Raw genomic sequence first — 24,671 nt, forward strand, 5'->3', positions numbered from 1 at the left:
AGTCAAGATGGCCAGTTAGTGGTGTACCCAGAACTGAGGTGATAGAAACTAAGCTTTTCTGTGATCACAATTGATCACGTGTTCAGAGGAACACAAAGCTGGTCTGCAGAGGTGAAAAGAAGCTTCATGAAGAGAAAAAAACAGACAAAAAGCAGAAATGGGGAAGGTGTTCTGCCTCTTTCCTGCTAGCTTTGGGGATTTCACCCAGTTCCTTCTGAGGCCAGGATGCACTTGCCCTTGGGCACGATGAAGTATGCCTATGTCCCTGAACCCCAACAATAAACTCCCCCGGTAAACATTGTAAAGTCATCACATAAAAAGGGGCAGAAATACGCTTGTCTAGTGTAGTCTAATGGGCAAGATCAGTTTTTTAGGAAGTACGGTTCTTAGAAAAGAGAAAAATGGGTAAATTCCAGCAAAATCAAATGTGTGGGCTTCACAGGGTCCTTGCGCCAGCTGGCCCGCCCCTCCGAGAAACCTCTCTCCGAAGTGCTCCTCAAGCTTGGCCCTAACAAATGAACATGCAGTTCCTCAGGGAAGCCTTCCCTCCCCAGTTCCTGTCTCTCTCACCCCCTCAGGCCATAAACAAATAGGCCAGTGATTTCCAAATTAGTAAATTCTACAAAAAGACAATTCTTCAATTACATGTTAATAGTAACAGTATTAATATTGTCCTCTATCTTTATTCAAGTTTCAACTAATCAATTGGCTAAGGATTTTTCTTCTCCTTCTACTCATCTTCTAACCAACGGTCACTCTCTCAAGGTGAATTAGCCAAAATTTTTGGTTCAAAACCAAGAGCTGCGTGCGGTCAGTCCTCTGGATAGGTTTAAGCATGTATGGATGCCTCAGAAATAGCCTCTGCCTTCCACCAGACTAAGGGAAAAGGAGATGGTATTATCTCAAACTTCAGTCTACAAAGAAAGTCAGCAACTTTCTTTGAGCTCGGAAACCCCAGCTGTGAGCCTTCTTCTAATGACACCAGTAACACAAAGTAGATGAAGGAAGCTCTAGCTGAGTGGCTGAAATGTGCTTGTCCAAGTGTACTTTTCCTTGGGTGTTTGGGAAGGCTCCTCTTCACCCCCCACTAACTAATCATTACTATGGGGAGATGAAGAGGGAGAACCCAGATGGAATTCCACCTTTGCCATTGACAATCTGGGTGTCCTTAGGTTAGTTACTGGGCCTCCCTAATCCTCAGTCTCCTCCCTGTAAAATCAGCGCAGTATAATACAGTGTATAGATGGGTGTTGGAGGCTCAATATGAGGACTGCAGGTCATGTTTGTAACTTCATCACTCACATCTCACACAAAGTAACCATGCGCCGCATCTTGCTCAAAAAGTTGCCAGCTGTTCTATCAGGTCAGAAAAGTCCAGTCATGTGCTTCAGCCTGTCGCTCCTGTCCCTGTTCAGACTTCTCTCCTGGCATAGCCCTCACCCCAAGTCCTGTCTTCCATCCCTGGACACGATTACAGTTTCCGCTAACTAATGTGTCCTGTCCAGCGAAGTTATTTTCTAATGTGGTGGTGTCACGAGTCTCATTTTATAAGGCCTTTTTTCTTTACCTCATGCTAATCAGGTCCAGATATAATGTTGTTGCTTTTTCTAAGAAAATGTACTGCTTCCTTTCTATGTAAACAGCACATGTGCTTAGAATTATTTGGTGATCAATACTAATTAGGTATTCCGCTCAGTAGATGTTTAAAGTTTAAATTCTAGGCTTTCATCTAGTCACTTTGAGTTGATTGACCTAAACTCTATATTGATTAAATGTCTTCTTTTTGTTTGACCTCCTCAGTAAGGGAGGAAAATCATTCAGTTGTATTCCTTCAAATTTCAGATCCAAAAATCAGTCTGTAGGTATAAAAAGAAAAAATAAGGCATACAATAATGTTAGTGTGAAATGTTGCTTATGAATTCAATTAAAAGGAACTTTTGCTGAAATAAAAACTGAAATCCCCTGAAAAATTTTTAGTCTCTCTCTCCCCCTCCTGATCTCTTCATTCCTATTTTCTAATAAATCTTATTCAGACTGGAGACCCTACTGGGAAATTTCACTTTTAGTTTTGAGAAATGTCAGTTACCAGTGATGGGAATATCAGAATATTTAAGCAAAGAAAAAAAGAATCTCTTCTCTCTCACATGTGTTAAAAATAGTCACAGGGTATTTTTCCCTCTAAATTCTGAAAAAGGGGAAAAAAGCACTTTTTGGACTAACGTTCATGAGGGAGTATTTTCCTAAGGGGAAAACCTTTTTAGAAAATTGGAAGAAACAAAAAGATTTAAAACTGCAATCAGTTCTAGCAGAAGGAGGGGTGGGCCAGAAGGCATCTGCCTGTCCCCTTCTTCCCTGGCTCCCTCCCTCTGGACAGGCTCACAGGGCCATCAGGGAGAATGGCTCTGGCTGCAGGCAAACACCCCCTTTCCCCTTCAGATTGTCAGCAGCAGGAAGAGAGCAGAGTAAGTCCCTGCTCTCTAAAACTTCCTGGGGGCCTGGCCTCTTGAACCTGCTTACCTTGGAGGAGTCTTACCCCGCCCCCAGTCAAGTCAACTGAAATTCAAGCTTGCTCCTGAGCCACGCCTGAAAAAAACCTCTTCCTTTTAGTGCTCCGCCTAAAAACACTGGCAGTACCAATACTGATTCTCATCTCGTCTCCCTATCTCGCCCTCATCCTGAGCCCAGCCTACGATTAGCCCCTGGTCTTGGTGACTCTGCTCAGGGAAAAGCCAATCTTTTGGCCACCTCCGTCCCAAATGTTCCCATTTTGTTTCTTTCATGCTCCCTTTCCTCAATCACCCACTGCTGTGTTGTTCCCTTCGCCCAGTCCAGGAAAGGGCCACAGGACTGACTGAGACAGAAGAAAAGATGCAAAGGCAAAAGATTTTAAAGGTGGATATATTCTCTCTCTTTTTTTTTTTTTTTTTTTTTGAGACGGAGTGTCGCTCTGTCGCCCAGGCTGGAGTGCAGTGGCCGCATCTCAGCTCACTGCAAGCTCCGCCTCCTGGGTCTACGCCATTCTCCTGCCTCAGCCTCCCGAGTAGCTGGGACTACAGGCGCCCGCCACCTCACCCGGCTAGTTTTTTTTGTATTTTTTAGTAGAGACGGGGTTTCACCGTATTAGCCAGGCTGGTCTTGATCTCCTGACCTTGCGATCCGCCCGTCTCGGCCTCCCAAAGTGCTGGGATTACAGGCTTGAGCCACCGCGCCCGGCCTGTATTCTCATTATTCACTTACAGAGGCCAAATTCAGCAGATGACTCTGAACCCCCACTTGACTGATGTGCAGGCAAACATCAAATGATGCTTAGTCTATTCCTCCTAATTTGTAGTTGCCTAAGAATTTAAGGTTGTGGTCAGATTTTGATAGAAAATAAAGAAACAAGTCAATGTTATCCAACAGGATATAACCAAATTCTAAAAAGATGGTTTATGAGTGAATTCAGAATATGTCTTTTAAATATTGTTACAGTTCTAAATAATCATGTGAAGCTACATTAAGAATTTGTGCAAAGAATCAGTAATAGTATTAATGTAGGTGGAAGGCAGTATCCCATGTCTTTAAAGACTTTTTTACTTGCTGCTTTTTTTTTTTCAGACAAAATCTCACTCTGTCGCCCAGGCTGGAATGCAGTGGCGTCATCTTGGCTCACTGCAACCTCCGCCTCCTGGGTTCAAGCGACTCTTGTGCCTCAGCCTCCCGAGTAGCTGGGACTACAGGCGCCCACCACCTTGCCTGGTTAATTTTTGTATTTTTAGTAGAGACGGGAGTTTCATCATGTTGGCCAGGCTGGTCTACTTGCTTAGTTTCTTAAAACAAATGTACTCTTATCTCTGCCATTTTGCTATATCAAAGTCAGTATAATGATTATCTTTCAAAGCCTTTTTATAATATTGCTATTGCACAGTTTTCGACTCCTTGAATGAAAAAGGCTTGGATAATAACTACTGAGGAACACTTAAAAATACTGATTCTTGAATTTACATGTCTGTCTACTGCCAGAAAAATTGGACAAAAGTGAGAAATTCAGTTAGTTTTTTTTTTTTTTTGCCCACACTTAGAATCCATATTATTCTAGATGAGATTTGAGGGAGGTTCTGCTCTTGTGGAATGTGTAGTCAGGGAACAAACTAACTGCTCAGAGATGGTAGGTTTGGGGTCTTTGACCCAACCCTGTTGACTACTATTGGGCAAATCTGGGCAGGTTTTATGCCCTTTCAAAACTTCAGTTTCCTCATCTATCAAATGGCATAATAACAGTACCTGTCTTCTAAGTTTAAGATAATTGAGTAAAATGCAAATGTCTATAAATTGCTTAGAATAGTGCCTGGAATTCAGGGAACCGTCACAAAATGCTACATGTCAACTAGTTGGGAATCTAATTCTAGAAGTCATGCATGTTATGTCAAAATTAGTGAACATTTAGAGTTTTATAGATAAACTTACAGTTTACAGAATTTGCTTACATTTTTCATCTTTTCTTTTTGGTCAGCGACAGAGTTGAAACCAGATGGGATATCACACAATTACAAACCCACGAGTTTTCCTGTTACTTTAAGGTAGATGCCTAATTTGGGAGTATGTGGGTAGAAGAAACCAAAAAATGTTCCTTTGGATAATACCTGAAAACAGGGGTTACCGATTTGGATTTTCAGAACAAACAGCAAAACAAAAGCTCGGACTCTATCCACAGAAAGTGTTTTTTAGGGCTTCCAAGGATTCTTTGACCTTTGCTTTAGGAAACATGGACAATCTTACATTTGATTGGTGAATTTTCTGCTGGTGTTTTGTTTTTTTTTAAACCATGTTCCCTGCCTGAAAGCTAAACCTATTTATGGTGAGCGCTGTTTTTTCAATTAGGTTTATTTTCATTTTCCCATAAGCCATGTTAGCTGAGAACTTCCAAAAGTTTATTTTTCTTCTCTTTGCTTTTTATAATGGTTTTTAAAATAAAATATACAGCACTTATCTATAGATTTTCTCTGGAAATACTCATGTCTGAAATAAGCTTTTTTTCCACACCTTTAACACCACGTCATAAGAGCTATTCAAAAATGCCTTTCTGAATGTAATTGTCCATTTCTGTGGCAAACTCTTCGAGAGCAAGGATCGCGTCCAGTTCGCCAGCTTTGTGAAATATCTTGTGCAAGCTGGCGCTTAGCAAACAGTACTTAAGAATGATGATCTGTTTGTGACTCGGCTTCTCCCAAACATTTTCAGCTGGTTATCAGAAAACATTGTTTAAAATTCCAAGCTTAGCATTAGTAATATGTTTTCTCCACGAGGTCCCTGATTTGGGGTGAGGGGTGGACTGAAAACGAAAACCCACATCACCTTTCTAATAGTTGTGTAACGGAAAATATTCTCTGGTGAAAACACTCCAGGCGAAAGCGAGACTTAGCTCGGAATTCCCTCGGCGGCCGGCGCCTCCCCTCCGGGGGCCTGGCTCGCAGCCCGTCGGGACGAGGGTCTGCACGTCCCCGGGGGACTGAGGGCTGCTCTGGGTGAGGATGGGAAGGCGGGTGCCGCTTAGGAGGGGTCCTCTCGCCAAGGGAGAGAGCCCTAGGCCCGCTCCCGGGGCGCTGCTCTTCCCAGGCTGGGGTGGGCGGCAGCGGCAGCAGGACCTCGCTCCCTCCCGGCCGCCCGCAGCCCCGCGCCTCCTCCCAGCGCCCGGTGTCCCACGAGCCTGCGCGGTCCCCGCCCGCTCCGGCTCCCGCGCCTCCCTCCCCCAGGCAGCTGGGGCAGGAATTCGGCTGGAGAATCTGGCCCGGGCACCCAGCCCTGGAGGGCTGGACGGGTTCGCCCGGGGCCGCGCACTCATCCCGGTTCCTACCCGGCTCTCCGTCCCGCGCTCCTCCCAGCTCTGGCTCCCCCACTCCTTCCCCTCTCCCGCCAGCGCTCCCCGCCTCTGTTCCTCCCGCTCCCCCTCCCGCGCTCCTTCTCCCTGCCCCCATCCACGCCGCCGCCCCCGGTCTTTCTTCCTGCCCCAGCTCCTCCCCTGCGCCCCTTCTCCCTGCTCCCCTTCTCCCTGCTCCCCTCCTCCTCGCCCCTCCTCCCCTGTTCCCCTCCTCCCCTCCTCCCCCGCTCCTCTTCCCGGTTTGCGGAGCTCCCACGCTGTTGCTATGGAGGCGCCCGCGGCTGTTCGCGGCCAGGCGGGAGCTGCCCTGGGGCCCTGGGGACGGAGCAGAGACTCTGCCCAAGGCTCGGGCGCCTCGCCCCATTGGGGCCCAGGAACAAAGCGCGCCCTCCCCCACCCCGGGAGTGCGCTGTGAGACCCTCAGGCGTCCCGGGCCCCCAGGCTTAAGACCACCGCGAATCTGCTCGCCCCCAACCTCTGTGGGCAGGACCCCTGGGGCCGGGGTGACAGCTGCGCTCTACCGCGCTACCTTCCTGGCCCCCCGAAGATCACTCCCGCTCGCCCCATCCCGGAGGTGTCGCTGGGGCCGGAGGACGGCCAGATGGCCCCATTTAACAGGACTATCCCTTTTGTTGGGGGCCGAAGCAGCGTCCAGGCCAATTTACATAGGAAAATGGGGTTTGTGTCCCCAATTCAGTGCAGTGCCCCGACAGCTGGTGGCTCTGTCATCATGTCAGGACCCCACAGCATGATGTTTAAAGTGGCTTTATCTGTGCAGATGTGTGAGTGTGAATAGCAATTGACTGGGAACCAGTAGCTACTAGGTCTGGCTTGGAGATACTAAGCATTCACAGAGGAAATTTTATCAGCCTGGTCACCGAATAAGAGCCTGGACGGGAAAAGGCCTGCTGAAGACTTCTGATGCTCTCCTACAGACCTTTTAGCTTATCATTTTATTCAGAAGTCTAAAAAGCCAAATTGTTTGGGTCTGAGGAGGGCTTTGAAATCCTTTTATTTACAGCTTGGTCATTGCTTGTAAAAATTGTGAGGCTGAACATAAAAACGGTTTAAGGAGGACTGCTAAGACTTAAAAAAAAAAAGATGAAAGATCTAATTCATTTTATTGAACTACTTTGACTCAGCTGGTTTGTATCCAGAACGATAGCCTGTAGTAGGCTGAAAGTTATCATGTGTTTAGTTTGGATTCAGTAGCTTAAACGTGTACTTAAATTGCAGCATGTTGGAACAGGGAGAAACTTTCTTATTTTATTAGTGAAGAATTTGAGGCTCAGAGAAGTTAAGTGATTTTCCCAAGATCACACAACTGTGAAATATGATCTAAATTATTCAAATCCATAAAAGACAAAGGAAGAGGACATTTGAAAAGACAGTAGTTTTAGAAGCCCTTGAAAATACCTCCATCAAGAAGCTCTGGATCTGCAAGAGGTGGGGGCTTTCGAATTAAAAAAAAAAGCAGCAACCACTCTTGCACCTTTCCCCCAGTACGCTGGAGCCACCAACAGGTAACTCCCTAGAAGACAAGGGATCCAGAGGAATTTTTTTCCTGCACCTTTATACATTCATCATCTTTGGCTGAGACTGTATTGGAACCAATTCTAGCCACTAAAATTTTCTAGAACTGTGCACTGGGACTAGTGACTTTGTTTCCACAGAAGCTATCATTTTGTAACAAAGATGGAAAGTATAATATATGTTTAGGATTTGTAGGCAATGGGAAATTGAAGCTGGGCTGGGACTTTCTTAGTCCCCATTTTTAGGTAGGAGGACATAAGGACTCTTATGGAACCCGCATTCACCTTACCAGAGGGTAGGGAAGTTAATTTCGAAAGGCTTTTTTTGTTTCTTTTTTGGACAGGGTCTCACTCTGTCCAGGCTGGAGTGCAATGGTTCAGTCATAACTCATTACAGCCTTGAATTCCTGGGCTCAAGTGATCCTTATGCCTCAGCCTCCCAAGTACCTAGGACTACAGGTGCTCACCACCACACTGGCTTACTTGGGAAGGGATTGGAGCTCCCCAGAACAACAGCACTACCTACATTTATAATAATTTAAAAGAATCTTTGAAAGATGCTCTCTCTCTCTCTTTTTTTTTTTTTTTTGAGACAGAGTCTCTCTCTGTTCCCCAGGTTGGAGTGCAGCGGCACAATCTTGGCTCACTGCCAGCTCCGCCTGCCGGGTTCACGTCATTCTCCTGCCTTAGCCTCCTGAGTAGCTGGTACTACAGGGGCCTGCCACCGCACCCAGCTAATTTTTTGTATTTTTAGTAGAGACGGGGTTTCACCGTGTTAGCCAGGATGGTCTCGATCTCCTGACCTCGTGATCCGCCCATCTCAGCCTCCCAAAGTGCTGGGATTACAGGCATGAGCCCAGCCGAAAGATGGTCTCTTTACATCAAGAAGTGTATTGGAAGAACTCTGTTGTCCAAATTTCCCAATAGACTTCTATTGGCTAAACCCCCTGCCTTTAACCTTAAGTGAGTTTGTAATAATTTAGGAAAGAATGCCTCTGGGGAAGGTTTTAATTGAGCTGTAGTGAACCACAGGATGCTACATTAAGAAGAGAATATTTGAGTTTCCACACTGCACTTCAAACATGAGAAAGAACAGGGATGTGTAGCTGGATTGGAACTGGAGAAGGGTGTTCATTTCTGCTCTGCTTCTCACACCAGAACACATTAGCTTTTTTTTTTTTTTTTTTTTTTTTTGTCGCCTCATATTTGTTTGGGTCCATGTACTACCTGGATGAGAGTACCAAATACATAATGGAGACACTAGGTAATGAACATAAGAACCTCTCAATTATTGGAAAGAGAGGTATCTTTAGAGTCACTAAAAAAGTGTTATATTTTAAAAATAACTGTATACAAGGAAGGTATTCGAAATTGACCCCAGCATCACCACTACCACGCAGTACCCTCTATCCCCTTCACTGTTTTGTTTTTTTCTTATGAAGCACTTGTACTGGTTAACTACCAAGGTATAACAAACAGCCCCCAAACTCAATCTCACACAATGACCATTTATAATTTTAGCTCGTGCATCCGGGGTCCACTGGAGGTCAGCAGATCTAGGCTGGGCACATTGGGTGGCTCTGCTTATGCTGGCTGGGCTCATATGTGCATCTGAGAGTCTCCTGGGGCACTGAGTGGGACTGAGGAAGCTTCGCTGAAGCAGCTCTGCTCCGTATCTCTTATCTTGTTGAACCCGCAGACCAGCCTGGGCGTGTTCTCATGCAATGGCAAAACAGCAAGAAAGGCCTTGGAGTCATGAAAGCCTCTTGTTTCTCTAGAATAAATAGCCAGGAGCAGGCATGCTGTCATTTCTACCTCATTCTGTTGGTCAAAGCAGGTCACATGGCCAACCTCAAAGTCAAGGGAAAGGGGAAAAAGCCCCACTCACTGCAGAAAACATGACAAAGGGAATGGAGAGAGGGAGAATGAAGAGTTAGGGCCATTAATGCAATCAACCACAGCACTTGCCACCATCTAATTTACATATTTTGCTTGTGTTTGTTCTCTTGCTGCTGGAATGTAAACTCCCTATTGGTATGGACTTTAGAGGATATATTGCTATATCCCCGACACCCAGAACAGTAGCACATTATAGATGTTTAATAAATATATGGAATGAATCAATTAGGAGGATTACATTAATTATTTTGGCTTATGCAGGAAACCAACACTCCTTACGATGGCATGTAAGTTTGTGTTAGTTTATCCTAAATTGATTGTATAAATCTTTTAAATTTTATTTTATTTTATTTTTTTAAACAGAGTCTCACCCTGTTGCCCAGGTTGGAGTGCAGTGGCACAGTCTTGGCTCACTGCAACCTCTGCCTGCCAGGTTCAAGCAATTCTCATGTCTCAGCCTCCCAAGTAGCTGGGTCTATAGGCATGCACCACCATGCCTGGCTAGTTTTTATATTAAACGTTTTTAGTAGAGATGGGGTTTTACCATGTTGGCCAGGCTGGTCTCAAACTCCTGACCACAAGTGATCTGCCTCCCTTGGCCTCCCAAAGTGCTGGGATTACAGGCATGAGCCACCATGCCTGGCTGATGGTATAAGTTTTCTGATTTAAAGATTATTACCCATATTTGTAGAAAGTGCTGGCTATTTAGAATAAACATTTCTTAAACTTAAAACAAGTCTATATTTCAAAATGGTTTAACATTTCCCTAGAACATATAAACAGGTACCGTACAAAAGTAGATTGGTTTCATGGGCAGAAAATTAGAAGTAGGGAGAGGGGGAATTTTACGCATATTTTGGCAGAAAATATATTGCTTCTTCCTATATGGAAATAATACCAATATAATTTCAAGCTTTCAGAATTTGAATCTGAAATATTCTCAAGACTTTTGGATTTGAGCTATTCCAAACAGGTGTGGGATACAGGATATTACTCACCCAAATAACTTTTTAAAGGGTTTTTGGATCCACAGAATTCACTTATTTCTGTCCTTTTTCTGTCCCACTTTACCTAATCCAGAAGACAGCTCAAAGGAGTTTTCTTTAGGTGATGCTTTCAAAGGGGATTCCTATGCAATGTACGTTTTTTTAAAATTTCCTTGGAATTTGAATTTGTGCTGCCATTTTTTGACTGTGACAGATGATGAGGTAGGAGATAAAGTAGGCGTTAATGCTCCGTTACGTAAAGGGGAGTTTTGTGTATGTCCATACTTAGCAACAGGCTAATTTGGGACTCCTACGAGACACCCAAGTCTTGAACGCTGGAGTATCTGAAGTTTCAACATGCCAAGTGACTAACTCCTCAGATGGGCATCTTTTACACCCGAAAGCAGGATTCCAGGTGGATGTATTATTTTGGATAAAAGGGGAACCTGGAAAGTTAGGGGCCTGGACACATCCTGAATTCTAGTTCTTTCTCTCTCTCCAGACTACTGAATAGAATCCCCACAAACCATGAGTATTGCAAGTTATACATTTAAAAGGTTATAAACATTTCTCAGAAAGGTTTCATTTACCAATTTACATGAACGTACTTGCCCTATTGTTATTAAGACCCCCAAAAGGGTTTAGTTAGTTTCTTTTAACTTTAGCCCTTTGGACTGGGAGTTTGGAGAGGGTCTTTGGTTCATTCATTCAGCAATCATTCATTGAGGACCTACCGCATGCACCGAGTGCAATTAGACAGAGTCCTTGGCCCTAAGACACTCACAAGTGCCTTAAGATTTACAAGTCAAGGGGCAATTTCAGCACAGGGGGATAAGAACTAGATTGGAAAAAGGGTGCTGTGAAGGTTCAGAGGGAGGGGTGCCTAGGGACATCACGGGACGCAAGGAAAGTAAACTAACATTGGTCGTCGTTTGATGCCTTCAGATTTGCAGAAGTCCTTTTATATTCCTTCTCTCCTCTCATCCTGACACTAGCCCTCCCTGCAGGCCAGGGCAAGGGTATCCTTCCTATGACCCTAATATTCCTGTGTCAGGCTGAAGTGTATACAATCTCAACATTGTACACTTTGTAAGGGATTTAACCTGCATTCACACCTGGGTCTGCTGGTAGAAAGGAGCCTGGTGGATCTTGGGCAGAGCAGCTCCTGGGCTCTGGAGCTGGTGTCAAGGAGATGCCTACCTGCAGTATCAGGATGAAGGTAGGTGGAGCCAGACAGGAGATGCTTGAGGCCTGGAAAGAAAAAGCCAATCAGGACAGAGGTCTAGGATTGGCTGCAAAATGTGTTCTCTGAACAACAAACAAACAACAATAAAGGGAGAGCAAAGGAGAAAGAGAAGAAGAAAGACAATAGGGCCCACTGAAGAACAAAATATGTCAGTAAGGTCAATGTGCCAGTAAGGCCAAACTGAAAAATACAGGGAACGGCAAACAGGAGCAAATTATTCATCACCCCAATTCTCATCTGCAAATGGAGATACCTTTCTAACAGAGCAGGTGTGAGGATAAGAGGCAACAGAATTAAAGACTGTGTGGTAATGTTATCTCAGATGCTCAGAAACTGTGACAACTCCTAAATGTAGGTGTGGCTGTTTCACAACACACAATAGAAAGTAAAAAATACCTTTTTTTTTTTTTTCTGGATCAAATTCCAAGGTATGTGTACTCTTTGGGTCTTGGAAGTGAAATTTTGAATATGGAAGCATATCTCTTCTCAGTTAAGTGTGGGTCCCCTGGTCCCACAAGGTTATGTAAGGCCTACAAAGCAGGTACCTACAAAATTAGGATGACAGATTCAATTTCCAAAGTAAGTGATTTTACTATCTCCTAAGCATAGCAAGAGCTGCAGCTGAACTGAGACTCTGGTTCAGAGTTTGCTCTTGTGCACACCTCGCAGGGGTTGAACATCAATTGGAATGGGTGCCTTTGGTGATCGTCAGCACTATTCACAAACGTTCTGATTCTCTCCTCCCAAGCATGTGGTAGGATTGTACTTTTTGTTCCCTTAAGGCTAAGCATGGGATATCCTTTGGCTGATAAAATGTGTTCATAAGTAATTTGTGTCACGTGTAAGCAGCCTTTAGTTAGAAGCCTGGCCACAGAAGACATGAAGCATTTATTTTTTTAAGATGGAGTCTTGCTGTGTCACCCAGGCTGGAGTGCAGTGGCATGGAGTGCAGAGTTGCAGAGGCTCACTGCAATCTCTGCCTCCTGGGTTCAAGCGATTCTCCTGCCTCAGCCTCCTGAGTAACTGGGACTACATGCGTGCACCCCCATGCCCGGCTAATTTTTTTTTTTTTTTTTTTTTTTTGAGGTGGAGTCTCGCTCTGTCGCCCAGGCTGGACTGCAGTGGCGCAATCTTGGCTCACTGCAATTTCTGCCTCCCGGGTTCACACCATTCTCCTGCCTCAGCCTCCTGAGTAGCTGGGACTACAGGCGCCCGCCACCACCCCCGGCTAATTTTTTGTATTTTTTAGTAGAGATGGGGTTTCACCGTGTTAGCCAGGATGGTCTCGATCTCCTGACCTTGTTATCCACCTGCCTCGGCCTCCCAAAGTGCTGGGATTACAGGCGTGAGCCACCACGCCCAGCCCCCCATGGAGCATTTAGAGATGGAGCCTCTGTCAGCTTGGCTTCCTGGATGACTCAGATGGGCAGACAGCCCCTCACACCTGCATCACACACATAGAAGACACAAGAAGTAAATATTTTGCCGTGCTTCACTGCTATTATTTCCAGTTGTTTCTGCTGCATAACTTGGCCTATTTTGACTGATACATTTGATATTCTAGAGCCTGTTTTTTTTTTTTTTTTTTTTTTGTGGGAGGAGTGCACCGTTTTTGGAAGTACTGCAACACCAGGTTGATGAGTCAGGTGAACGGAGCAAGCTCCTATTCCATCTCCTTGCTGCAGAAAATCCACTTAGTATATTGTACTCAGATAGAGGACATATCAGATATTAACTGTAGATATTCACTAAGATACTACACTTGATCTTAGCCAAAGGCCAAAAGGCCAAAAACAATGAGCCTTTTTTTTTTTTTTTTTTCAATTTAAGGAGGAGAAAGTTTTTGTTAGTTTCTCTTGCTTCTTTTGTTGAGGAAATAGGAGGATAGAAGGGCCAAGAACAGTGGAAGGAGATACATGTGCCTGTTCTCCATTTGGGCCCGCAGTCTAGTATGAAGTCCCAGTGGATAGCCAGCAGCGACAGCAGGAGCAGGCAAACACGGGTGGATTTGTTACAGAACATGCCTGAGACATCACTCTGGAGACTCCCAGAAATGACCAAGGGAGATTTGGGAAGAGTGGCTAAGGTCCTGGTGTTACACTGGAGGTGCTAGGAGCTACTGCCATTTGGAATTAATATTACTGTGACCTTATGTGTTTATATAGGCTCAGGAGGTATGGCGACAGCGAGTCAGATAATAATTCAGCTGCTTTGGTTCATCGAGGCCTGGAGCATGTCTGTGAACGTGTGACAATATACACCTATTGATCTTTCTGATTGACTGTTGGCCTTATGCTCTGTCATTTGTCCATGTAGACTACTTTTATCTGGCAGTATGGATCAGTGTATATTTTCTTTAGCAGTTAAACTGAATGTATAAAGTATTAATTTTGTGAGGAAGAAAACCAAAATGTTTAATTAAAAAGCCAGTATAATTTCTAGACTTCATCATGGGACCGATTTTCCTTTTTTTAAAAAAATAAAATAAAATAGTTTTCTTTTTGAGAGAGAGGTGTGAAGTGTTTTGCTAAACTGTATTTACCTTGTCTATAGTAATGACTTTAAGAAAGCCAACAAACTCTCCCAAGGTAGATTTTATAAGGGGTGAAGGATGTTGGAAAGGAAGAAATAATAGAGAAACTGTTATGAAAGCAAAGGTATCTGTGTGATTGCAAATGGTACAAAAAATAGAAACTTTTTTGTTATCATCAAACTTAAGTTGAATTGCGTGAGGTTTTCATTTTAACACCCTGCCACAAAACCACAAATTCAGCTATGCTATCCAGGAAATGTTATTTACAGTTTACCCTCACCTTAGACTCTCTGACCCTTCAAGACACCTTAGAGGATTGGCTGCCCCTTTCTCTCTCCTCTAGTTTATCATCTTTGCCTCTTGTCTTTAGGCAGCAGCGCAGAATTTCCTGGTGACACCTGCTTGTGACCCCAGCTTTGAGAATCCATTAATTCTTCTCCATCTGCTTGGATCGATAGCTAAGGCAACCCTGGGCATCACAGTTTTGTGCACAGTAGAGCCATCCATTTTCCTCTTGAAAAATCATGTAAAAATTGGGAACAACGTCACCATGCAAAATAGAATTTCTTCTTTGGATAGTCAATGGCAAATTACTTTTGTTACTATTACATTTCTTTCAAATATTATAACTTAAAAATGTATAAAGCTCTTTCAAATGATGTAACTCATTTTTTTTACCCCAAAATGGTAAAGTCCAATTGAATATTATTATTCCTCACTTTATTGACTAGGAAATAGTCTTGCTCAAGGTTACCAATTGGTAACAGAAACGGAACTCACACTCGGAACGTCACACTTTTTGGCCATCTTCCCCTTTCTTCATTTAAGGGTCATCATTAAAAAATTAAAGGGTAACATTTTCTACAATATTTTAAAGCTTCAACACTGTTATTTTGCTTCTATACAAAGGAGTAAAGAAAAATTTTTCCACTTCGAGGTAAAGTACGATGGAGTGCTCCTCATGTGTGAACTGCTACATCTCCCTGACAACCAGCTCTCTTTCCCACATTGGCAAAGGAGGCCTGTGCCTCTCTGAACCACCTTCCAAATTCACCCAAAGATCTAGCTGCTGAAAAGATCATATGTACAAGCAGATAGCTGTGATCTGACAACTTAGGATACAAATATTAATCAAAAGAAAAGTAAATAAATAGTTGCCTGTATGTTACTTCATCCAAACCCTACCTTACTAGTCCCAAAAATAACAGCAGTAAAATATTAGCAGCAACCATTTCCTGAATGTTTACTCTAGAGCCAAGCCAAGCAGGACACTCAGCCCCATGTCCAGCCACTGTCATTTAATCCTCAGTATAAGCCCGCAATGTCAGTGCTATCCTGGCTTTATTTTACTGACGAGGCGCTGAGGCTTACAGAGCTTAGGTAACTTGTCCAGGTTTTACAGCAGGCAAGCAGCTGAGCGACATCTCCATTCACACCATTGACTTTATTCTTGTACAACAGGAAATCTCATTTCATAAAAGAAAAGTTTCCCACAAATAAAATCAAAATTCATCCAACCCAGAAAGAAGCTGAAGAAGTTGAGAGGTCATCTAACAGAGTTCTGCTTTGCTCATTGGAAACTGACTTCAGTGGAGACTTGTTAATCTTGTCAATTTTCCTAGAAAATTAATTTGCTTTGCAGCAAAGTCTTAAGACTGTGTGTATTAAATGTTACAGCTAAGCTAGACCCTTCAGCTAGTCACAAACTCTTCAATTTAGAGGGGGAAAACAGTAAATTAAGAGAAAGCAATGGGAAACATTTTTCACTGAAAGAAAAGCAAGCCACATAATATATTATTTTTTTCTAGCTTCAGGGTCTTGACCCTTTGGGGATGTTGAAAGGAATAAATGGATTGATTGAGGAAAGGGAAAAACAGCAACTTTAAAAAGCTTGTGGCAGATTAGATGGTGTTATGATGCCTGCTCCTGACTTCCTCCTGCCAAAATGAGATTCATTAAAGAAAACTCTTAAGTAAATTAAAACTCTGCTCGCCAATACCCTCCCCTCCAGATGTTAACAGCCAACTGTGGTTCGTTTGATGACATGGCTGTGGGTAATCAGTAGAAACGTTTCTATTAAGAGGGATGATGAGAAGCACTGGGAAATATTTTATGTACTTTTAACCAAAAATGACCGAACAGCTGACTGATTGATGACTTCTGGTATCAGGAACCCGAGATGCTCTCACTGTGTGAGCAATTGCTCATGAGTTCAGTCTGGCCATTCCCGCACCAACAAGATGCTGTTATTCCCTGACTTACGTCTACGATGAAAAGGTGGCTTCGAGAGCAGCAGCAGGGAGGAACCTTTGGCTCAGACAGTGTCAGGCCCCTTGGTGGATTGTGGCCATTTCTGGACTCATCACCAGGGTAGCGTATGTTCTGGGATACAGCAACAGTTCTTCCTGTGGGTATTTCAGTTTATGGGAAAACGGCAGAAAACAGAACTGCCTATGTCAAATTAGAATCAACTTCCTGTCCTGCTGCGTGTGTGTGTATCGATCCAGCTATCTATCTATCTATCTATCTATCTATCTATCTATCTATCTATCTATCTATCTCTGTCTGTTTACACATCTAACTATCTCTATAATGGAGACATATCTCCATTGGAACAGCAATCAAAGGACACATCTGGTCAGCAGGGTTATTAAATGACACAGTTACTTCCCGGTGTGGTGGGTGGGGGCTTGCACCTGGAAGAAGGCAGAGTAGGTTACACACCTGTTGTCATCTCTTTAATGCTGAAGGGAAGTTTAGAGTGCCCCCTTCTGTCACCTAAATTTCAGAAAATAGGAATGTTGATGTGAGTCAAAGGAGTATTCATTTGCTTGAATGTTTTTTTTTTTTTTTTGAAATGGAGTCTTGCTCTGTCGCCCAGACTTGAGTACAATGGCGCAATCTCGGCTCACTGCAACTTCCACCTCCCGGGTTCAAGCAATTCTCCTGCCTCAGTCTCCTGAGTGGTTGGGATTACAGGTGTGTGTCACCACGCCTTGCTAATTTTTGTATTTTTAGTAGAGATGGGGTTTCACCACATTGGTCAGGCTGGTCTTGAACTCCTGACCTCGTGATCTGCCCGCCTTGGCCTCCCAAAGTGCTGGGATTACAGGCGTGAGCCACCATGCTTGGCCTGTGCTTGAATCTTTTACCAGATTGTCAGCTCCTTAAAAACAGGGACTTGTTAGTTATATTTGCAACCTGTCATTGGGTGCTTGGATCATAATAGGAGCATAATAGATATTGTAAACGAATCAATAAATGAATGAGTTTTGGCCTGATTTTGAAATGGAGGAGGTCACCTTTTTCACTTACTTTGAAATGCTATGGTCAGAGAGGGTTCAGGGGTGCTTCTTGCCAGAGAAGTGTCCTCCCCTAGAAGACCAAGTGTGTCCAGGGTGTGCACAAGAGGGGAGGAGGAGTGGATGGGCTGCTTTGCTCAGTCTGCTCTGGGTTTTAGGAGAGAAGGAACCCTCACGGAAGAAGGGGCTAATTTGTCCTGAAGCTTACCAGAGGCTGAAGCTCCAATACAGTGTTCTCAGCCGTCACTGAACTTTGGGAGTATTAAAAAAACAAACCAACCAACCAGGATCCCACCCTAGGCTAATTCAATGAGAACCTGGGGCTGGTGATAATGAAGGGAATGAGGACTTTAAAAAATCTCTAATATGCAGTCAGAATTGGGGGCTGTGGCTCCAGTTCAGTGGCTGTCAGCTCGTTGAAATGTCAGAATAACATGTTAAAAATATGTATTAATAGATACTATCCCCCACATCCAGAGGTGGGCGTTAGGGCGTCCAGGTGGGGTTCGTACTTCTGTAATGACACATTTTGAAGACCATCAGGATTGAGACAACTCTTTGGCTTAGGATTTCACGTTTCAACGAGCAATCTAGGGTGCTTGTTAAGAACATGGATTCCTGGGTTTGCCCTAAATTTACTGAATCAGACTCCTGAAGAGAGGAACATGGGAACTGGTAGTTTTAAAAGTGCCATTCTCATGATAAGGGAAACATTACTAGCTTGTGTTTCTTAAAGTGTGGCCCCCGATCAGCAGCATTGGCAGCACCTGGGAACCAGAAACTTTGGGGTGGGACCCAGCAGTCAGCTATTGAACAAGCCCTGCAGGTGATTCTGATGCGCACTCCAGCGGGAGGACCACTGCTCTAGTTCTCTGTTTTTCAAGGTATGGGCCCCAGACCAACAGCACTGGTACCACCTGGGAGCTTGTTAAAAATGCAGACTCCTGGCCCCACCCCAGACCCAAGGGGTTAGAATCTACACTTTAAGAGGCTCCCCAGGTGATCTATATGCACACTAAAGTTTGAGAAGCCCTGTCTATACCCCAAATAAATACCACTTTGCTGTGGAAATCAACAGGTGTAAGCTGCTTTAACAGGAAGCAAAATCTAAAGTCGATGTTTCCCTTTCAGAACAGAAGTGGCTTTAATTCTAGAGAAACTGTGAAGCAAATCACTTGGAACTCTACTATTAAAACAAATCCCTGCATTGTGTTATTAATTCAACTGAAGTGAAGGATTCAAATACAATTAGATGTAAAGTTCTTTATTTTTTAGACGGAGTCTTGCTCTGTCACCCACGCTGGAATTCAGTGGCATGATCTCAGCTCACTGCAACCTTTGCCTCCTGCGTTCAAGGGATCCTCCCACCTCAGCTTCCCTAGTAGCTGGGATTACAGACGTGCACTACCACACCTGGGTAATTTTTGTATATTTTGTAGAGAGAGGGTTTCTGCATGTTGACCAGGTTGGTCTGGAACTCTTGAGCTCAAGTGACCCACCCGCCTCGGCCTCCCAAAGTTCTGAGATGACAGGCGTGAGCCACCGCTCCTGGCCAAAATTACATGTAAAGTTCTAACCTCTGTCCTGTATTATTTTGTCTTTCCATACTTTCCTAGTTTCATATAGAGTCTGTCAAAGTATTCTACTCCAGAGCCTGACTTTACACCTTTGGAATATAAATTTGTGGCGCGCACACACACACACACACAAACACACACACACACATCTATTAGATTAGTCAGGGTTCTCCACAGAAACAGAACCAATAGGATATATATAGAGAGAGGCAGAGGGCAGTGGGGAGGTATTTTAAGGAATTGGCTCACGCAGTTATGGGGGCTGGCAAGTCTAAAATATGCAGGGCAGGGCAGCAGGCTGGAAATTCCAGCGAGAGTTGATGTTGCAGCTCGAGTCTGAAGGCAGAATTCCTTCTCGTTAGGGGACCTCAGTGTTTTGCTTTTAAGGCTTTAAACTGATTAGATGAGGCCCACCCATATTATGGAGGGTAATCTGCTTTGTTCACATCTACTGATTTAGAAGTTAATAACTTCTAAAAAACACCTTCATAGAAACATCCAGACTAATGTTTGACCAAACAACTGAGGATGTGGTACAGTGAAGCTGACACATAAAATTAACTCTCTCTCTGTCTTTACACATACACACATATACATGTATATGTTTATAAAACATTTTTTGAATGTTGTAGAAAGTCATAAAATATGCCTATTATCAGAGCTACTGATAATTTCATAAAGTTCATCTATTATTACTCATTCTAAATGGGTTTTCCCTCTGTTTTATTTTCCCTTTCATTTTCCACCTTGCATTAAACTTATGTTCAGACAATATGGCCGGGCGGGTGGCCCATGCCTGTAATTCCAGCACTTTGGGAGGCCAAGGTGGGCAGATCACCTGAGGTCAGGCGTTCGAGACCAGCCTGACCAATATGGTGAAACCCTGTGGCTACTAAAAATAACAAAAATTAGCCGGGCGCGGTGGTGTGTGCCTATAGTCCCAACTACTTGGGAGGCTGAGGCAGGAGAATTGCTCAAAACCGGGAAGTGGAGGTTGCAGTGAGCCAAGATCACACCACTGCGCTCCAGCCTGGGTGACAGAGCAAGACCCCGTCTTATTAAAAAAAAAAAAAAAAAGGAAAAAGATAAAAAGAAAAAAAAAAACTTATGTTCAGACAATATAAAATCTTAGGATAACCTATGGCACTCCAGATAGCTGTCACAATTGCTTGTCCTCTCATATCTTTAAATAGCAAATTTGAATTAAGTAAATAATTTTTGACAGTTGCAACTTAAAACACACACAGTGAATCTTATTTTAAACATTGCCCCTGAGGTTTAAGTAAACTTGGCCTGATCCCACAGTTAAAGGCTTGAAGCAGACAGAAGTTATTTTTACTCTCTTTTCAAATTATCAGCCTACCTTTCTCACTCTTTATTGACCTTGGCGTTTGTGTCCATAAGGGCCATTTAGGTGTGGCCCTTGCTATACAGAATGACAACTCCAGACCAGGCAAAAAAAAAAAAAAAAAAAAAAAAAAAAAAGGGACAGCTGTCCTGGAGATAGACGCCAATTAATTTTGAGGCTTTTTTCTTTAGTGCATTATTATTATTATTTTTGAGACAGGGTCTCACTGTCACCCAGGCTGGAGTACAGTCACATGATCGGGGCTCACTGCAGCCCTCCTGCCTTAAGCAATCCTCCCGCCTCAGTCTCCCAAGTAGCTGGGACGACAGACACGCACCACCATGCCCAGCTAATTTTTAGTATTTTTATTAGAGATGGAATTTCACCATGTTGGCCAGGCTGGTCTTGAACTCCTAGGCTCAAATGAACCACCCGCCTCAGCCTCCCAAAGTGCTGGGATTACAAGTGTGAGCCACTGCGCTTGGCCAATACATCATCTTTTAAACATAATAAATGATTTCTGTATGGTAGTATAAACGCCATTTGTGTAGGCAAGATTCTGAAGATATTGTGGTTTTGCACGGCCCAAGAAGAGAAAAGGGGGTTAATTTATAAGAGAATTTCTAGGTGTGGACCCAAATAGCTCCTTGGATTTTTGCTTGCATGTGTCTTAATTGTGTCTTAGCTGTGCTTAGCTAAGGCATTTAGCTATGCACATGAGTCACTTTAGACCTCCACCCAGCTTGAAATTACCGGGTACTAAAAGTCATGCAAATACTCTGGAAATGACAATGATTCCAGAGATGCATTTGGCCACTGTTTGTTTAGGTGGATGATGGTATCAGGTGGGAGTCTCACCTGTGACAGAATCTCATCCAATTTAAGGATAAATGAGGCTTTGATGGAAGGTATCACAGAACTGCTGTGCTGCGAGACTGAGGGCAGCTGCAGACACTTGGGGACGGCTCCTGCATCCTAGGATTGGCTTATCCCTGATCATTCTCTCAGACTCCTCCATAAGGTGGGATGGCTGCTGACCAAGCTGAGGTTACATGAGTATAGCTTAAAATCAAAGAAGTAACAGGATTTCCTATTGGCTCCAGAAGAAACATCTCCCTAGTTGAGTCACAAGCTCATCCCTAGACCATCACAGCAGGCAGGAAGAAGGTTCTGTGAGGATTCCAGTCCAGGTCAGTTACCTTGCACAAATTTGTTCCTAGAAAAAGTGGGGACAAAGTTGGGCTGGGAAGATATAAAACGAAAGCTAGTAGAGTTTAAGAATTCGCTTGTTCATGGATTTTTTTTTTTTTTTTTTGAGACGGAGTCTCGCTCTGTAGCCCAGGCTGGAGTGCAGTGGCCGGATCTCAGCTCACTGCAAGCTCCGCCTCCCGGGTTCACGCCATTCTCCGGCCTCAGCCTCCCGAGTAGCTGGGACTACAGGCGCCAGCCACCTCGCCCGGCTAGTTTTTTGTATTTCTTAGTAGAGACGGGGTTTCACCGTGTTAGCCAGGATGGTCTCGATCTCTTGACCTCGTGATCCGCCCATATCGGCCTCCCAAAGTGCTGGGATTACAGGCTTGAGCCACCGCGCCTGGCCCTTGTTCATGGATTTTAATCGCTCTCTTGGCAGTCTCCTTCTTCTATGAGGAAGTTTCTTGCCCTTCTATAAGAGGTTTTTAGTTTTTGTAGTGTGCCACCAAGGCAGCCATTTTTGCTTATGGCTGATTTTTCATGCTCCATCTTGTATTTATTTCTTTTCCTTGGGGAATTCTTGCTGTTATAGCGAGTGTTCTATTTGGTAAGTATTGGGGTTCTGTTTGGTTATGGTGTAATAACTATCTGGTATATGGTTTAATAATTATTTTTTATTTTTATTTTTTTGAGACGGAGTTTCACTCTTGTTGCCCAGGTTGGAGTGCAGGAGCTCGATCTTGGCTTACTGCAACCTCCCCATCCCGGGTTGAAGTGATTCTCCTGCCTCAGCTTCCTGAGTAGCTGGGATTACAGGCGCCCACCACCATGCCTGGCTAATTTTTTGTATTTTTAGTAGAGACGGGGTTTCACCATATTGGCCAGGTTGGTCTTAAACTCCTGACCTTTGGTGATCCACCCGCCTCGGCCTCCCAAAGTGCTGGGATTACAGGCTTGAGCCACCGCGCCTGGACTTGTAATAATTATTTTTAATAGCTTTGTTGAGTAAGTAGATGTTCTTGTACCAATCTCTTAGACACTTACATTATTTCTAATTTACTCTCTTCCAAATGCGGCAAGATGGGATTTTTTTTTCCTATTGTAACTTTTTATTCTGTTTTGTTGATGCTTAAGGAAAACAGCTCTGCCCATAACTCACTGTAGCTTGGAGTTATGACACCAACTTGTATTTGGCCAATTAGAAAGAGTCCAAACTGCATTCTTCTTAGAAGGTCTATTCAGTTGATAAATGGCACTTAGCTGATTTTTTTTTTTTTTTTTTTTTGCATATAACCTTTAACAAGAACTCTTAAGTTGCACTGATTATGTCCCAAGAAATAAGGGACCGATGGTAATTCAGATGGGCACCTCTGAAAAGATCATCAGTTTTCTGTCCCATTCCAGCCAGATGTTTTGGAAAACCTTGGGGAAAGACTGAAATTCCCCACCAATCTGAGACTGTATGCAAGTCTTTACAACATTAATTGGAAAAAACAAGAATCCCAACATGGCACCAAATAGACCTCCACAGATAAAATCATTGACCAAATGAGCAGTGCGAGTCATTGCGGTAGGCAGATGCTCCTTAATGGGACCTTGAAGGCTGAAAAACAAGACATTGCTGAGTCCATTCCGGAAAAGAATGGGCACCAAGCCTCAGAAATACTCTCCAATTCCATGACATTTCAGTGCCTTGAAAGCTTGGTAAATGTTGGTAAATTTGTCATGATGCAGCCTCAATAATACTCTCCAATTCTGTGACGTTTCAGTGCCTTGAAAGCCTGATAAGTGTTGGTAAGTGTGTCATGATGCTTGTGGTCTTGAAGCAATGTCTGAACTCTTTCCAGTGGAGTGAAAGTTGCTTCTGTTGTCCCTGAAAGCACTGCTGCCACACCACGGGTGCAAAACTCTGGAGCACTGACATGCTTGTGGAGAAGGCAGGATAAATCCTCATACAGACCAAACATAAGTGCAAATATAGTTGTCTTCTGCATCAAGGGGGAAGGATTCCACGATACAAGCTTCAAAATCCATCCCTTCTCAAATGAAGTTTTACATCACGGGTTTTGATGCTATACAGCTGTTGTCAAAAGAGCACATTCTGAATGGGAAATGTGATTGTGAAATTGTTGAAGGCTGCACAACAGCCACACAAATAATGCTTCATTTCACCAACATTTGTAATATGAGGTGATACATCTTGTTTTGAAGATGTTAGTATTGGTGGCCTCTTTTCATGAGCCTCTGAATCCATCATGTTGCTTAAGAGCTTTCTTTTTCATGAAGGACTTTTTTTTTAACCTGCAATATCATCTGAGCCTGGAGTTTGGCAGGATGATAGCTTTTTAATAATGTTCCCAATTTCTTCCATTGTTATTCTTCTGTTAGGTTCTCTCTTCTTGAGTCAATTTTGATAACTAGATTTCTGTTCTCCAGGCATCCGTTTCCAAGATGGGATTTTCTTTTACCTTCACGCCCATTTTTTCTTTCCCTTTTCACCTTCAGTGAGAGAAGATATTTTATAGACAGAATAAAGAGAACTGTTAGTAGAATACTTTAAAAATTTGTTGTGAGAGGTAGTCGATGTCAGAAAGAGAAAGGCTTGTTTTTCTGGTAATTGTTCTCCTCTGAAGAATCTCAAAGGCAAATGCTTCCCCCATGAAGCATGGTAAGGACCTGCTACTTCTGTCAGGTTGGAGATGCTTTCACTTTATGGGTAATGCAAAAAGAAACATGTACTCTGGAGGAAAGGAAGAGGAAACATTTTTTTAAAAGACAAAGAAGGAGGGAAAATGTAGAAAAAAAAATTTTGGAAACGTATTCATGGAAGAATCTGGATGGACAGTGAGGGTTTTATGGTTTCATAAAATAGAAACTAGGCTGGGTGTGGTGGCTCACACCTATAATCCCAGCATTTTGGAGGCCTAGGTGGAGGGATCACTTGAGCCCAGGGGTTTAAGACCAGCCTGGGCAATGTAGGGAGACCCCCATCTCTACAAAAAATACAAAAATTAGCTGGGCACGATGGTGCATGCCTGTAGTCCCAGCTATTCAAGAGGCTGAGGTGGGAGGATCACTTGAGCTTGGCAGGTTGAGGCTGCAGTGAGCCAAGATCATACTCCTGCCTGGGCAACAGAGAGTGAGACCCTGTCTTAAAAACAAACAAACAAAAAAATAAACCAAATACAGATAACTTAAGT

At 43.6% G+C, this 24,671-nt stretch overlaps 1 non-coding gene and 1 pseudogene across 1 annotated transcript; both read right to left on the reverse strand.

Annotated features, from left to right (window-relative positions):
* Positions 1 to 11,372: 11,372 nt before the first annotated feature.
* Positions 11,373 to 23,740, reverse strand: LOC100424884 (mitochondrial nicotinamide adenine dinucleotide transporter SLC25A51-like; annotated as a pseudogene).
* Positions 13,117 to 13,311, reverse strand: LOC114680540 (U2 spliceosomal RNA). Its single transcript, XR_003732751.1, has one exon. It is a non-coding gene; the product is annotated as a U2 spliceosomal RNA (small nuclear RNA).
* Positions 23,741 to 24,671: the final 931 nt, after the last annotated feature.

This window comes from Macaca mulatta, chromosome 8, assembly GCF_049350105.2.
Source record: "Macaca mulatta isolate MMU2019108-1 chromosome 8, T2T-MMU8v2.0, whole genome shotgun sequence".
Taxonomy (NCBI): domain Eukaryota; kingdom Metazoa; phylum Chordata; class Mammalia; order Primates; family Cercopithecidae; genus Macaca; species Macaca mulatta.